Here is a 16,599-nt window from a genome sequence, read left to right as displayed (position 1 = left end):
AGCATGAATAAAACATCTTCAGTATACCATCTTTGAAAGCATATTGATTTTCTTTAAAGTTAATCACCCTTCCTTCATCGCTGTGCATATCCAAATTATTTTCTATCATTTCTTTCCATTCTTTTGGTATATTGTTTTTCAAGTTGTTAAATTGATTTTCAATAACTTCTTTAGTTTCGTTTTCATAGTTTTCTATTATTGCATCTTTTATTACTTGCACCTGTACATAACCAGGTATCACTTCATATAAGATATCTTTAATTTGCTTTATTCCTGCATAATACCATTTCTTATAAAAAATAGTGTAATTCCCTTTTTTAATGTAATCATTTAAAAACAGCGGTTGCTTTAAAATCTCTTCTTTACTAAAAGTACAATCAATATGCTTTCTAAAATCTCCCCATGCCTTGATAACTTCTTTATAGAATTCTGGAATCCCATTCATCATATTCTCTTTAAGTTTCATCCATAATATATATTCTTGCATTTCCCCACATTTATTTAAAAAATATGTCATCGCATCTTTCCATACGTGTTTTTCTTCTTTCCTGTATTTATTTACAGTTTTTATTCTTATGCTTTTCATTCTGATGAGTGGATCAATTAAACCTAACCCCCCTTCTTCTACTTTACCAATTATGGTATCATAAGCTATCTTGGAAGGTTTCCCGTCCCATATAAAATCTAATACGATAGCTTTTATCTTCTTATATACACTCATTGGCAAACTCACTGTACCTAAAACATACCACATTTTGATAAAAATAAGGAATTTAAAACTAAAACTTTCCCTTTAAAAATAAACCTCTTAATTTCCAGAAATGTAATCTTTTTTCCATTCCTTTTAAAACTTCCTCCCACACTAAATTCCTTGTTTCATTTTCATTTTCACCAACCCTTATACCTAAAATCTTCATATTGGTTTTCTCCTCTTTAAATTGGATTTTTTCTGGTAAAACCTTTGTTTTTCCTATTCTCATGTGTTCAACATACTTAAGGGTCTATAATTTTTTAAGTCTTCCTTGTCTCCATTTCTTTTATAAATCATTTTAACCATTCCTTTTTTCATACTATTAGTTAACTCCCCTTTTTCATAAATATCACTGTATATTATATTTAAAATAGGACTTAAAACATTTTTAAAAACTTTATAAAACTCAACTGGTAGTCCATCTATTCCTGGACTTTTCCCATTTCTCAACTGATCAATAGCTGTTTCTATTTCTAAATCTGTTATCTCACTCTCGCACATTTCCTCGTCCTCTTTATTTAATTTTACTGTTATTTTATCTAATAAGAAATTTTCATCATTTAAAACTACTCCATTTTCTGTAAATAATTCCTTATAAAATCGTCTAGTTTCCTTTAAAATTCCCTCTTTGTCTTCTACAGTTTTCCCATCTTGTGTTTTTATACATTTGATTATAGCTGCTCTCTGTCTTGTTTTTTCTAATTCATAAAAGTATTTTGTACTTCTTTCTCCTTCTACAATGTCTTTAGCTCTGCTTCTAATAATTACTCCCTTACACTTTTCTTCTTCGATTTTCTTCAGCTTTTCCTGTAATTCTATTATTTTGTCAACATTTATCCCATTTACTTCACTCATTTCTTCATCCCATTCTTTTCTAATTTGATTTTCCTTGAATTTTTTTGCCTTTTGTCTTTTTCTGATATATTTATTGAGTATTCTTTTATTCTATTTTTCAGATTATCCCACCATAAACTTGTTTCTGTTTCAAACATTTCATCATTCACACTATTGATTATTATATTTTCTATTTCCATTTTATACATTTCTATTTTGAACAACTCAGTGTTGAGTATCCACACTCCTGCTCCTTTTTCAATCTCATTAAAATTCATCGTTATCCATAAAAAATCGTGATCACTCTCACTATAGGTTTTGTAGAAAACTTTGTTAACATATTGTACTTCTTTCTTCTTACATAAAAACAAGTCAATTCTACTTTGCTTTAAAATCCTATTTACAATTTGTCTTCTTGAATATTCTCTTTTCATACCATTTTGCTCTCTCCATACATCTACCAAATCACATTTCCTCATTAAATTCTGTAGTTCATTCCTTCCTCTGTCTGTTCTAAAATCCATTGAGTCATCTATATCTATTCTTTGCATGGCAACATTAAAATCTCCTAAAATAAATATGTTTTCATTCTTATCTATTAACTTATCTATTTCCTTATAAAAGTTATATTTCTCCTTTTCCTCATTTGATGCATGTATGTTGCATACTCTAAAACTTTTCCCATTATACATAACTTTTACAATTATAATTCTTCCGTCTGTGTCTTTATAGTCTAATTCAACTTTTTCAAAAATCCCTCTTTTTATCAAAATTGCTACCCCTCTTTTCTTTTCTATATCTCCATTACTAAATATTTCCCCATTCCACAATTTTCTCATCTCATTTTTAATCTCATCTTCCCACTTTGTCTCTTGTAAACATAATATATCACACTTTTTTGTCAAACACGTTAATCTTTCAAACTTTTCACATTTTGACAATCCTCTTACATTCAGTGATACCACACATACATTACTCATTAGGATAATTATTGGATAAACCAATAACCACCATTCATTCTGAGTCACTGTCACTAAAACAAATTTTTCTTGCATCTCCTTTTTCAAATTTTTTCCTTCCATTCTTTCTTTAATCTCTTCTCTTCTCATTTTCTGCCGTTGTAGAACAAGTTCAATGTTTAAGCCACTTTTAGATCTTAATTTTAAATACCAGGGTGGTATGGCCATAAGCGAGAGCAGACGTCAAGAGTTGGCTATTTGAAAAGAGGCGCAGCACCAGGAGCCGAGCGCAGCTCAGCTTGCATTGACACAGCACCGACAGAAACAACGCCCTTGTCCCCTCAATTGTTTACCTGTGTTTTTTTTGTCCCACCCCTCCCAAATAAGATGAATGTGAGAAAAGACACCAGCAGCAGACCTGTGACACGGGGAAGTGTATTAGATGCCAAATGAAGGAACTCAAAGAGCTTACAGCACCTGGTATTCCCAGGCGGTCTCCCATCCAAGTACTAACCAGACCGACAGAAACAAAGCCCTTGACCCCTCAATAGTTTACCTGTTTTTTTTTTTTTCGGTTTCTGCTCCGGGACACCGACAGCTCTTGCTAGGTTAAACCAGCCAAGTCAGGGTACTCACTTCCCCCGAATGGAATCAGGGGAAGTGGGTACAATGACTTAGCTGGTTCCAGAGATCAGAGAGGAATTCAGAGTTTTGTTTTGTTTTTTTCGTATTTTGGGAAGTGTATCAGCTGCCAAATGAAGGAATTCAAAAAGCTTTAAGCACCTGGTAATCCCAGGGGGTCTCTCATTCAAGAACTAACCAGGAATCAAACCCAGTCCACAGCAATGAGAGCACCGAATCCTAACCACTAGACCACCAGGGACGGGAGAGAAGATACTTGCCCTCAAGCCTTGCTGTGGGTCTCCACACAAGTATGCTGCAGCTGCTCTGACAAAAATAAATCCAATGCTTGTAACCTCCTCCTGGAGAGGAGAAAGTCTCAGACCCTGGATCACAGTTCTTCTATGGAGGGACTGTCACATGCTCCTATCGACACCACAACTTGCCATAATAACAAAGCACAGCATGCGTTGAATGAACTCCGTATTGACAGAGCTGTGTCCTTATTACAAGCAACAAGCTAATGATGACAAGCTAAGGAGATAGGACCAGTGGTGCAGTGGATAATATGTCTGACTATGGATCAGAAGACTCTAGATTTGACTCCTGGCTTGCTTGTTTTGGTCTTTTTGCTTTGCCGACAGCCAGTGCACTGCGGTCGCCTTTCGCCCCCCACTGGAGCTCTTCAGTTCCACTCTGGAGTGAGTCAAGTTTAAGTGGCCGCCAGCACAGAGCCTGTGGGGTGCTCTCCTGGTTTCAAAGGATGCCCCAACTGCAGTTTTTTAATAACGTCTACTACAGCTACACCAACCGTAAACCCAGCCTACTTGTTGCAAAAGTCCATACAACTTAGAAGTCACCCAGCAAACTTGCAGCGTAATCTCTTCCACTTTTAATTCTCTGAGCTGCAGCAATACCTAAGTGCTCTGATAAAACATGAATAAAAAACTATGGCTTTTAACCTCCTCTTGGAGAGAAGAGAGTCTCCGACCCTGGATCTTAGGTCTTCTTTGGAGGGACTGTCAGGAATCCAGTAAGAGCATCTCATTCACACAACGTCTTGCCATAAAACAAAGCAGAATGTGTCATGACGGAACTCCAGGTTGACAGAGCCTTGTCCTTGTTTCAAACAATGTGCTAACAAGGTGCTGAACAGAGTGCCAGTGGCACAAAGGATAACGCTTATGACTATGGATCAGAGGATTCTAGCTTACGGAAACCATGAGACTGTGTATGAGAGAGTGCGCAAATGTATGATTGGTACTTGTGCAAGAGGGGCAGTGAAGTGCGCATGGTCAGAAAGAACTGAAGTTTGTGCCAAGTTTGATTCCTGGTTTTCACCCAGTTGGCCTGGGTTTGACTCCTGGTCTGGGAAGCCTTGAGCATTTTTGCCACTGCCCTTTTTGCCTAGCAGTCGGACTGCAGCAACATTAAGGGGGTGGGCTTGTGTGGGAATCTCATAAGCCTTTGATAGCTCAGTTGGTAAAGCAGAGTACTGTAGGTGTGTTGTTGGCTATCCTTAGGTTACTGGTTTGACTCTGGCTTGAAGAAGGTCTTTTGCCATTTCATGCCTGTGCAGTTCACATATAAATTCATAGCTAGAGCTTAAAGTTCACCATAGAGGTGAAAAGGAAGTTCCCTGACCGGGAATCGAACCCAGGCCGCGGCGGTAAAAGTGCCGAATCCTAACCACTAGACCATCAGAAAAGGTCCTGCAGAAACCTGCCCTCAAGCCTAGCTATGGGCCTCCACGCAAGTATGCTGCAGCTGCTCTGACAAAAATAAATCTAATGCTTGTAACCTCCTCCTGGAGAGGAGAAAGTCTCAGACCCTGCATCACAGTTCTTTTAGGGAGGGACTGTCACATGCACTGTAAGAGCATCCTATCGACACCACAACTTGCCATAATAGCGAAGCACAGCATGCATTGAATGAACTCCGTGTTGACTGAGCTGTGTCCTTATTACAAGCAAGACGCTAAAGATGAAAAGACAAGCAGACAGTGCCAGTGGTGCCATGGTTAACCCATCTGACTACGGATCAGAAGATTCTAGGTTCGACTCCTGGCTGGCTCGCTTTGGTCTTTTTGCTTTGATGTCAGCCAGTGCACTGCAGTCGCCTTTCGCCCCCACTGGAGCTGTTCAGGTCCACTCTGGAGTGAGTCGAGTTTAAGGGGCCGCAATCACAGAGCCCGTGGGGTGCTCCCCTGGTTTCAAAGGCTGCCCCAACTGCTAGATTTTTATTAACGTCTACTACAGCTACACCAATCGTAAACCCAGCCTAATTGTTGCAAAAGTCCCTACCACTTAGAAGTCACCCAGCCAACTTGCAGCGTAATCTCTTCCACTTGTTAAGTCTCTGAGCTGTAGCAATACCTAAGTGCTCTGATAAAACATGCATAAAAGAAACTATGGCTTTTAACCTCCTCTTGGAGAGAAGAGAGTCTCCGACCCTGGATCTCAGGTCTTCTATGGAGGGACTGTCAGGAATCCTGTAAGAGCATCCCATCCACACAACGTCTTGCTATAAAACAAAGCAGAATGTGTGGTGATGGAACTCCAGGTTGACAGAGCCTTGTCCTTGTTTCAAACAATGTGCTAACAAGGTGCTAACAATGTGCTGAACGGAGTGCCAGTGGCACAAAGGATAACGCTTATGACTATGGATCAAAGGATTCTAGCTTAGCAATCGTAAACCCAGCCTACTTGCTGCAAAAGTCCCTACCAGGCCCAACCCTGTCTTTCTTTCGAGTTCAGATGAGATCAGGTATTGCCAGAGTGGTATGGCCGTAAGCGAGAGCAGCCGTCAAGAGTTAGCTATTTAAAAATAGGCGCAGCACCAGGAGCCGAGCGCAGCTCAGCTTGCATTGACACAGCACCGACAGAAACAAGGCCCTTGTCCCCTCAATTGTTTACCTGTTTTTTTTTTTTTTTTTCTGCTCCGGGGCACCGACAGCTCTTGCTAAGTTAAACCAGCCAAGTCACTGTACCTACTTTACCCCGAATGGAATCAGGGGAAGTGGGTTCACTGACTTGGCTGGTTCCAGAGTTCAGAGAGGAATTCAGAGGTTTTTTTTTTTATATTTTGGGAAGTGTATTAGCTGCCAAATGAAGGAATTTAAAAAGCTTACAGCACCTGGTATTCCCAGGCGGTCTCCCATCCAAGTACCAACCAGGCCCAACCCTGCTTTGCTTCCGAGTTCAGATGAGATATTTTAATTTTTTTAAAATTAAAATCAAATATTTACATTTTTACAAAGAAATGATCACATCACACAAAAATCACATGATAGTTACAACACTCATTATTAGACTTCATATTTTTCCCATAACCAACTTAAGATGTTGTCCTTGTATTCAACTATTACGTTCCCTTTTACCATTATTTCTATAAATACATCCTCCTTTTCTTGTACTATAAAATAGTTTAATATCAATTTTACAGCCATCTCCATTCTGTTTTTAAACATACGCCATATATCCACTCTCTTCCCATCATGTTTAGCCATATTTCTCCTTATCCAAATCACATACTTAGCAATTGTTATACATAGATTAAAAGCATACATACCACATTCATTTTGACCAAATAAATATTTTTTTTCCCAGTTCTTTTGTTCATCCACATATATGTCCCCTATTAACGATTTAGCAATTTTCTTAAATTTTTCCATAATTCCTCCAACTTTTCACAATAGAAGAACAAATGTAATAAACCTTCCCCTTCCTTCCTAAACACCTTACATATTATATCTTGTTCAATTGCCATTTTACACAATCTCATTTCTGTTAATATGCAATTATGTCTCAATAAATAATTACAATTTTGTAAAATTGGTTCAATATATTTCATTCTGACATTTCCCCATATTTCTTTTTCATTTAAATCCTCATATCTTTCCTTCCAGTAGTTGAATGCTATAGGTCTTATAAAAGCCTTTGATCTAAAAACAACATAAAAACTCTTAACTGTACATAAGCTCATATTGATCTTTTCTCCATTTTTTTTTCTTAAAATAGACCTCTGGTAATTCTTCCTTATCCCGCAACTCTTTTTTTTTTCAATTATTTCAATCCAATCTTTTGGTATTGCTTTTTTCAAATCATGATATTGTCTTTGTAATTTTGTTTTAGAAAGAACTGAAGTTTTTGCCAAGACTGCCCTCATAAGTGGCAGCTCCCATATGGTTTAGCGGTCAGGATTCGTGGTTTTCACCCAGGCGCCCTGGGTTCGACTCCCGGTATGGGAAGCCTTGAGTATTTTTTGCCACTGCCCTTTTTTTCCAGCAGTCGGACTGCAGCAACTTTAAGGGGGTGGGCTTGTGTTGGACTCTCGTAAGCCTTCGATAGCTCAGTTGGTAGAGCGGAGGACTGTAGGTGTGTTGTTGGTAATCCTTAGGTCGCTGGTTCGACTCCGGCTCGAAGGAGGTCTTTTGCCCTTTCATGCCTGTGCAGTTGGCATATATTTTCATAGCTCAAAAGTAAGTTCCCTGACCAGGAATCGAACCCTGGCCGCGGCGGTGAAAGCGCTGAATCCTAACCACTAGACCACCAGGGAAGGTCTTGCAGAAGCTTGCCCTCAAGTCTAGCTGTGGGCCTCCACGCAAGTATGCTGCAGCTGCTCTGACAAAAATAAATCTAATGCTTGTAACCTCCTCCTGGAGAGGAGAAAGTCTCAGACCTTGGATCACAGTTCTTCTAGGGAGGGACTGTCACATGCACTGTAAGAGCATCCTATCGACACCACAACTTGCCATAATAACGAAGGACAGCATGTGTTGAACGAACTCCGTGTTGAATGAACTCTGTGTTGACTGAGCTGTGTCCTTATCACAAGCAACAAGATAAAGATGAAAAGATAAGCAGACAGGGCCAGTGGCGCAATGGATAACGCGTCTGACTACGGATCAGAAGATTCTAGGTTCGACTCCTGGCTGGCTGGCTCGCTCTGGTCTTTTTGCTTTGATGTCAGCCAGTGCACTGCAGTCGCCTTTCGCCCCCACTGGAACTGTTCAGGTCCACTCTGGAGTGTGTTGAGTTTAAGAGGCCGCAATCACAGAGCCCGTGGGGTGCTCCCCTGGTTTCAAAGGCTGCCCCAACCGCTAGATTTTTATTAACGTCTACTACAGCTACACCAATCGTAAACCCAGCCTACTTGTTGCATAAGTCCCTACCACTTAGAAGTCACCCAGCCAACTTGCAGCGTAATCTCTTCCACTTGTAAGTCTCTGAGCTGTAGCAATACCTAAGTGCTCTGATAAAACATGCATAAAAGAAACTATGGCTTTTAACCTCCTCTTGGAGAGAAGAGAGTCTCCGACCCTGGATCTCAGGGGTTCTATGGAGGGACTGTCAGGAATCCTGTAAGAGCATCCCATCCACACAACGTCTTGCTATAAAACAAAGCAGAATGTGTGGTGATGGAACTCCAGGTTGACAGAGCCTTGTCCTTGTTTCAAACAATGTGCTAACAAGGTGCTAACAAGGTGCTGAACGGAGTGCCAGTGGCACAAAGGATAACGCTTATGACTATGGATCAAAGGATTCTAGCTTAGCAATCGTAAACCCAGCCTACTTGCTGCAAAAGTCCCTACCAGGCCCAACCCTGTCTTTCTTTCGAGTTCAGATGAGATCAGGCATTGCCAGAGTGGTATGGCCGTAAGCGAGAGCAGCCGTCAAGAGTTAGCTATTTAAAAATAGGCGCAGCACCAGGAGCCGAGCGCAGCTCAGCTTGCATTGACACAGCACCGACAGAAACAAGGCCCTTGTCCCCTCAATTGTTTACCTGTTTTTTTTTTTTTTTTTCTGTTTCTGCTCCGGGGCACCGACAGCTCTTGCTAAGTTAAACCAGCCAAGTCACTGTACCTACTTTACCCCGAATGGAATCAGGGGAAGTGGGTTCACTGACTTGGCTGGTTCCAGAGTTCAGAGAGGAATTCAGAGGGTTTTTTTTTTTATATTTTGGGAAGTGTATTAGCTGCCAAATGAAGGAATTTAAAAAGCTTACAGCACCTGGTATTCCCAGGCGGTCTCCCATCCAAGTACCAACCAGGCCCAACCCTGCTTTGCCTCCGAGTTCAGATGAGATATTTTAATTTTTTTTTAATTAAAATCAAATATTTACATTTTTACAAAGAAATGATCACATCACACAAAAATCACATGATAGTTACAACACTCATTATTAGACTTCATATTTTTCCCATAACCAACTTAAGATGTTGTCCTTGTATTCAACTATTACGTTCCCTTTTACCATTATTTCTATAAATACATCCTCCTTTTCTTGTACTATAAAATATTTGAATATCAATTTTACAGCCATCTCCATTCTGTTTTTAAACATACGCCATATATCCACTCTCTTCCCATCATGTTTAGCCATATTTCTCCTTATCCAAATCACATACTTAGCAATTGTTATACATAGATTAATAGCATACATACCACATTCATTTTGACCAAATAAACGAAAACGGTTTTCTAAAAAAAAAAGAAAAAAAAAAAAAAAGGTTAAGAATATTATTTTATTACAAAGTTTTGCAGGCTCTAGAGTGCCCTGATTTCTTAATGGTGTAACTAAAAATTCTATTCGAGGGGTAAAATTAAATGAATTTTCGATAAGTATCGTTAATAAAATATTTATAATATGAACTTGCTTTGTTATATCTTTACCTGCTTTGCGCACTTATGCGTGCTCTCTCACCAGCAGCAGTTGATTGACACACATTGCTTAAAGGCGCTACACACACAGCCCCACACCTTGGTATGGAGCGGCAAGTGCTGAAACACGCAACCAGTTTTATTTGTTGTCGATTTGCGTGTTGTTCCTTTTTTAAAGTGTCTTTTATTTTTTAAATCTCTCAAATTAGGCTCTTTTAGGTTATTAGGAGATATTAGTTCAATTATGCGCCGTAGGCCATTGACCAACACCCCCTGCATACAGTTTAGGCTACACACTGCAGGTCTACAGTTCTGATTTGTTATGAATTGTTTTAGTTTTTATTGTAAAATATACATTATAATCCAGTACAAAGTAAAATAATATTTATTAATGGCCATTGGCAGCGTATAGCCGTTAAGCTTAAATAGTCGAAGTATGTTTTTATTAATATTAAAACTAATTACAAAATAGCCAACTTTTGATTTTATTTTATTTCCGTGTATTTTTATCAAACTAAAAATGCAATTGTATTTTGGTTTGAATTTTATTAGAAATGTAATATTTAGGCAACACTATTTCTACATAACTGTAACACGGGGAGCGACAGAGACAACTGAGGTTTAGGATCCACGTGCAGGTTTATTCAAACTGGAACTATGGCAGGAACAAAGGCAGGAACAGAAAGCCATCTTGTGAGCCGGAGAACTGGAAGCAGCCATCTTGTGAGCTGGAGGACTGGAAGCGGCCATCTTGTGAGCTGGAGGACTGGAAGCGGCCATCTTGTGAGCTGAAGGATTGAGAGCGGCCATCTTGTGAGCTGAAGGATGTACCGTATACTGGAGAGATGGTGATGCCAGCATTAATGTTTCGGTGGAGTGTACAGCAAGCCCTGTTGTCATCTGTTCATGCTGTACACTGCCCCTCCCCAAAAAACATTTAGGAGTTTCCTCCACCTCTCCTACGGTGAAGGGGGACCCACTCATTTGTAGTGCCAGGTCAATAGTTCTTTATTGAACAGTGAGGATCATTTAATGGCATCTGTGAGTATAGTGGTTCAGATAGCCCACCATGAAAAAATATCATGAGACATACCTAACTTATCAATGTTAAATGTGATAGTTCAATAAAGTCCTCCACATATTCTTCGATTGACCGGGCTCCCTGACGCAGGCACATGATTTTAATCCCCGCTGGATCCATGTTAGGCCGAGTCTTCTGTAACACGGGGAGCGACAGAGACAACTGAGGTTTAGGATCCACGTGCAGGTTTATTCAAACTCAGGGAGGCAATGGTCAACACAGGTGCAAACAGATGTATGAAGGCAGTCCAGAATCGTAGTTAAACACAGGCAAGAGGTCGGTAGACAGGCGGCAGACAAGGAGAAAGGAAAACCAGGCAAAGATCAAAACACGGAGAAACTAGACTAGGAAACCGCGTTGTAGTGTCACTATAGAGATAACAAGACTCGTCAAAGGCAGGGAGTGTGTGTGTTGTTTAAATAGTGTGTGTAATCAGTCTCTGACAATCCTCAGCTGGTGCAAATGTAATCAGTCAAAATAAGGAAGCATGTGTGTTTGTGAACGGAGTACGTATATGAAAATGTAGACCATGAATGGCGGATTTGTAGTCCATAGGTTATTGTGAGGGTGAGTGCTTACCAGCGACCTCTGGTGGTTAGAGATTGCTGGTAATCATGAAAATAACATTGGCTCTGATTGCGTTTTTAGAGATATCCTAGATTGACTTTTGGCTGAAAAACATTAACTGTTCATTTCAGTGCTGTATTTTGACATTTCACAAGGGCTTCAGCTGGTACCGGCCTCAATTTCACGACGTGATGTTTATGTGGTGTCTACATATCGATGTCTGGATGACAGCGAGAGCGAGATGAGATGAAACCTCAGATTTAATGTGCAGCTGCACAGTTTCTGCATATTTTGACTCTAGGCTCATCTAAATTTAAATATTGTCGAAATATTGCTAGACAGACAAAGTAAATTTTGATTTTGGAAGAGAGCTGCTTCAGTAATGAAAGACACAGTTGGTGGACACACACACGCACGCACACACACACAGGATACACTTATAGGCTTATTCATTATTGATTTATTTACATTAAACGCACAGTAATTAAATTTAAAAAAGAAAGGCATAACTTCAGAAAAAGTGCTCACTGCTGTTTCCGCGAATTCTGAGGTTGCATTGTTTCTCTGCCATTTGCTTATCAGTGGTGGGGCATTGCTAGATTACTTTTGTTTTAATCAGAGATTAAGATTAGGACTTCATTAATTTTCCTTTGAGCTTAGTCCCTTTATCAATCCGGGCTCACCACAGCGGAATGAACCGCCAACTTATCCAGCATGTTTTTACGCAGCAGATGCCCTTCAAGCTGCAACCCATCTCTGGGAAACATCCATACACACTCATTCACTACAGAAAATTTAGCCTACCCCATTCACCTGCACCGCAGGTTTTTGGACTGTGGGGGAAACCGGAGCACCTGGAGGGAACCCACGTGAATGCAGGGAGAACATGCAAACTCCACACAGAAACACCAACTGACCCAACCGAGGCTCAAACCAGCGACTTTCTTGCTGTGAGCTGACAGCACTACCTACTGCGCCACTGCGTCACCCCAAGATTAGGCCTACTGTATATAGCCAATTTCAGTTATTTAGCGTAATGTATAGTTATTTAGTTTAATTAGAGTAATTTATAAATATATAAATTATTTAGTGCTTTTTGGATTTAGGCATAGGCCGAGAATAAAACTTAACATTACTTGTAAATACAAAAGATTATACGGTTTAGTTTAGTTTATTTGATGCCACTGTATGGCATGTTGAATGTTACAATTACAAAGATTTTAATTAAACAAGTGCACTAGCACAAGATATTTGTGTAGGTGTAAAAATATAAAATATTAATTCTCATATTCTTGCCTTATTTATCTTTAATGTAAATATAAAACACTATGCAATGCGTGGTTTACCTAAGAAAAAAAGGCGCAGCAAGGCAAAAAGTTAGTCTAGAGCCCTGTATTGGATAGATTAAGTGATAGATTGTGTGTGCATTTTAATAACATTGACACTACTTTTACGATTGATTAAACTAGGGATGCTAACGATTATTCGATTGATTTATTGTCGGTAACCCTTCAAACCCAATAGACCTCATCGATGACCGATTAAGCATGGGTAATTAAGTTATGCTTTGCGCTGTGAGACGCGTCCCTGAATTCATACATTACATAATCAAGTGTGTGCAGTTTACGTTACCTTATGGAGTCGTGCACTCTCTTGATTGTGTATATTGGGGACACATAAAACCCTGTTATGCACAGATCTCGTTTATGTCCGCTGGTGCTGCCGTTAATCTGCAGGTCAAGTAATCAAAAAGTAGGCTACATGACGTTTAATTATGGGTAGCAGGTTAATAAGACCAAACACTGGTTGTGCAAACTTTAACTACTCCCTCTAAAATATTAGTGTTTCAAGCTATATTATCTTTTTATAGACTGGCATAGGCCTAAATAAGCATCACGGTCAAACATTTAGTTTATATAAAACAAGCGCTTACCTCATTTCACTGAGATCATTATGAGGATCATATTGCATATTCGGGTAAGCAGCCTAGTAAATAATGTACTTTATTAATGGATTGTTTATAAGGACTAAGCTATTAAATACTGTAATTCTCCGAATGGAAAATGCTTGGGTTGTTTGATAATATCTATCATATCATGGAAAACTTTATCTATCATGTATCTGATCTGCCCCTCATCCTTCAATATTACAGATCGATTTATCAGAGGATTTGTCATAAGAGAAATGTTAACAAGAGGATTTTCTTCATGGAGACCCATCTAAAAACAATCGACAATCAACAATCAATAATTCATTTAGTATAAATACAAGTTTTAGTAACAATAACTTATACCGAAACATACCTTTGTACATGAAAGAGCAGGTTCTCGGTAACCTTTAAGACAAGCTCATCGCATAAGAAACGACTCTCGCTTATGACGTCCACTTTGTGGGCATTTCACGTTGTATGCGTCACCGTCGCATTTGTACACAGGCTTTAAATTAATGCTTTTTGTCTACTGCGCCAACGAGGCGGACTGCTGGAGCTGGGCAAGCTGTGAAACACCAGCTTCCATGTCATGGTGCTTCGATGTGGCTCCTAGGAGACAGCTCCAGCAAAGTGTGCGTGTCAGAATGGCCGAGCGGTCTAAGGCGCTGCGTTCAGGTCGCAGTCTTCCCTGGAGGTGTGGGTTCGAATCCCACTCCTGACAAACCAAATCTTTGGCTGTGCGTTCAGGCTCAAGTATTTAACTCTCTGGCACCATGTCCGAGTGATACAGTAACACTGACAAAGCGCCGCATCAATCTCTTTGCGTCACAGTTTACAAAGCATAGCAGTGGCCCTGGCAACCTTAATGGGCACTGTAGACTGCAAGTTTTGAGGCATTTGCGTAACATCAAGGCATTGTCCACAGCAACTCGGAAAAGCATGTGTTCAAAACAATGGACGTGGGCTTTAAAGCAAGTGCACCGAAACGGGATCAAAAGAATTGTCTTGGTATGCCATGTAGTGGAATGTCCTGAAATGCCGTTTACTTTTAATTCAATGGGATTCGCAGGGCTTTTCGGCTAATCCTCTTACAACGTCAAGTCATGACATTTGACGGATGCACGTCAAACGTCAAGCGATAACGTGACAGGAATGGGAGCATCTTGCCATCATGGCTTGAGACTCAGGAGATGTTCTTGGAACGTCACGCCGCATGCCCTCCAGAGGAGCTGTAGCCTTTTTTGCCCCCGGGAAGCATAAATGGCACGGAAGGCAATAAAGTATGCCGCCCAGTCACCTAAGTGCTCCCGTGTGCCAAAAGGTACCACCTTGCCCCGTGCGAGGCTCGAACTCACGACCTTCAGATTATGAGACTAACGCGCTGCCTGCTGCGCCAACGAGGCGGACTGCTGGAGCTGGGCAAGCTGTGAAATACCAGCTTCCATGTCATGGTGCTGCGATGTGGCTCCTAGGAGACAGCTCCGGCTAAGTGTGCGTGTCAGGATGGCCGAGCGGTCTAAGGCGCTGCGTTCAGGTCGCAGTCTCCCCTGGAGGCGTGGGTTCGAATCCCACTTCTGACAAACCAAATCTTTGGCTGTGCGTTCAGGCTCAAGTATTTAACTCTCTGGCGCCATGTCCGAGTGATACAGTAACACTGACAAAGCGCAGCAACTCGGAAAAGCATGTGAACAAAACAATGGACGTGGGCTTTAATGCAAGTGCATCGAAAGGGCATCAAAAGAATTGCCTTGGAATGCCATGTAGTGGAATGTCCTGAGATGCCGTTTATTTTTAAGGCAATGGGATTCGCAGGGCTTTTCGGCTAATTCTCTTACAACGTCAAGTCATGACATTTGACTCTTTGTGGGAAAGAGAAGAAAAAAAGCTGTGTCAGTCAATCAACGCGTCTTTTTCAAGACGCTGTTCTGAATGTGCGTTTCTGGATGCAGTAGTTCCTATCTCCGGATGATGGGCACGAGTATCGCATCACAGGTTTGGGGGTCCAGCATGTTGATGCAGTGCCCGCGGACAGCTCATGCTCTCACTGTGAGGACGTGGCTGTTGCACAGCTGAGATCTCAGGCTCAAGTATTTAACCCTCTGGCGCCATGTCCGAGTGATACAGTAACACTGACAAAGTGCCGCATCAATCTCTTTGCGCCACAATTTACGCAGCGTAGCAGTGGCCCTGGCAGCGTTAATGGGCACTGTAGACTGCAAGATTTGAGGCGATTGCGCAACATCAAGGCATTGTCCACAGCAACTCGGAAAAGCATGTGTTCAAAACAATGGACGTGGGCTTTAAAGCAAGTGCACCGAAACGGTATCAAAGGAATTGTCTTGGTATGCCATGTAGTGGAATGTCCTGAGATGCCGTTTTTATTTTAATTCAATGGGATTCGCAGGGCTTTTCAGCTAATCCTCTTACAACGTCAAGTCATGACATTTGACGGATCCACGTCAAACGTCAAGCGATAACGTGACAGGAATGGGAGCATCTTGCCATCATGGCTTCAGACTCAGGAGATGTTCTTGGAACGTCACGCCGCATGCCCTCCAGAGGAGCTGTAGCCTTTTTTGCCCCCAGTAAGCATAAATGGCATGGAAGGCAATAAAGTACGCCGCCCGGTCACCTAAGTGCTCCCGTGTGCCAAAAGGTACCACCTTGCCCCGTGTGAGGCTCGAACTCACGACCTTCAGATTATGAGACTGACGCGCTGCCTACTGCGCCAACGAGGCGGACTGCTGGAGCTGGGCAAGCTGTGAAACACCAGCTTCCATGTCATGGTGCTGCGATGTGGCTCCTAGGAGACAGCTCCAGCTAATTGTGTGTGTCAGGATGGCCGAGCGGTCTAAGGCGCTGCGTTCAGGTCGCAGTCTCCCCTGGAGGCGTGGGTTCGAATCCCACTTCTGACAAACCAAATCTTTGGCTGTGCGTTCAGGCTCAAGTATTTAACTCTCTGGCGCCATGTCCGAGTGATACAGTAACACTGACAAAGCGCCGCATCAATCTCTTTGCGTCACAGTTTACAAAGCATAGCAGTGGCCCTGGCAACCTTAATGGGCACTGTAGACTGCAAGTTTTGAGGCATTTGCGCAACATCAAGGCATTGTCTACAGCAACTCGGAAAAGCATGTGAACAAAACAATGGACGTGGGCTTTAATGCAAGTGCATCGAAAGGGCATCAAAAGAA

At 41.2% G+C, this 16,599-nt stretch overlaps 7 non-coding genes across 7 annotated transcripts; 5 read left to right on the top strand and 2 right to left on the bottom strand.

Annotated features, from left to right (window-relative positions):
- The first annotated feature begins 7,504 nt into the window (after window positions 1-7,504).
- On the top strand, window positions 7,505-7,591 carry trnay-gua (transfer RNA tyrosine (anticodon GUA)). The gene is given in 2 exon segments: window positions 7,505-7,541; window positions 7,556-7,591. It is a non-coding gene; the product is annotated as a tRNA-Tyr (tRNA).
- Window positions 7,592-8,033: 442 nt separating this feature from the next.
- trnar-acg (transfer RNA arginine (anticodon ACG)) lies at window positions 8,034-8,110 on the top strand. The gene has a single exon. It is a non-coding gene; the product is annotated as a tRNA-Arg (tRNA).
- Window positions 8,111-14,043: 5,933 nt separating this feature from the next.
- trnal-cag (transfer RNA leucine (anticodon CAG)) lies at window positions 14,044-14,126 on the top strand. The gene has a single exon. It is a non-coding gene; the product is annotated as a tRNA-Leu (tRNA).
- Window positions 14,127-14,735: 609 nt separating this feature from the next.
- trnam-cau (transfer RNA methionine (anticodon CAU)) lies at window positions 14,736-14,808 on the bottom strand. Its single transcript has one exon. It is a non-coding gene; the product is annotated as a tRNA-Met (tRNA).
- Window positions 14,809-14,902: 94 nt separating this feature from the next.
- On the top strand, window positions 14,903-14,985 carry trnal-cag (transfer RNA leucine (anticodon CAG)). Its single transcript has one exon. It is a non-coding gene; the product is annotated as a tRNA-Leu (tRNA).
- A 1,085-nt stretch (window positions 14,986-16,070) lies between these two features.
- trnam-cau (transfer RNA methionine (anticodon CAU)) lies at window positions 16,071-16,143 on the bottom strand. Its single transcript has one exon. It is a non-coding gene; the product is annotated as a tRNA-Met (tRNA).
- Window positions 16,144-16,237: 94 nt separating this feature from the next.
- trnal-cag (transfer RNA leucine (anticodon CAG)) lies at window positions 16,238-16,320 on the top strand. The gene has a single exon. It is a non-coding gene; the product is annotated as a tRNA-Leu (tRNA).
- Window positions 16,321-16,599: the final 279 nt, after the last annotated feature.

The sequence above is a fragment of the Danio aesculapii genome, chromosome 4 (genome assembly GCF_903798145.1).
Source record: "Danio aesculapii chromosome 4, fDanAes4.1, whole genome shotgun sequence".
Taxonomy (NCBI): Eukaryota; Metazoa; Chordata; class Actinopteri; order Cypriniformes; family Danionidae; genus Danio; species Danio aesculapii.
The sequence above is the reverse complement of the archived record's forward strand: the minus strand, read 5'-3'. Positions and strand labels throughout refer to the sequence as shown.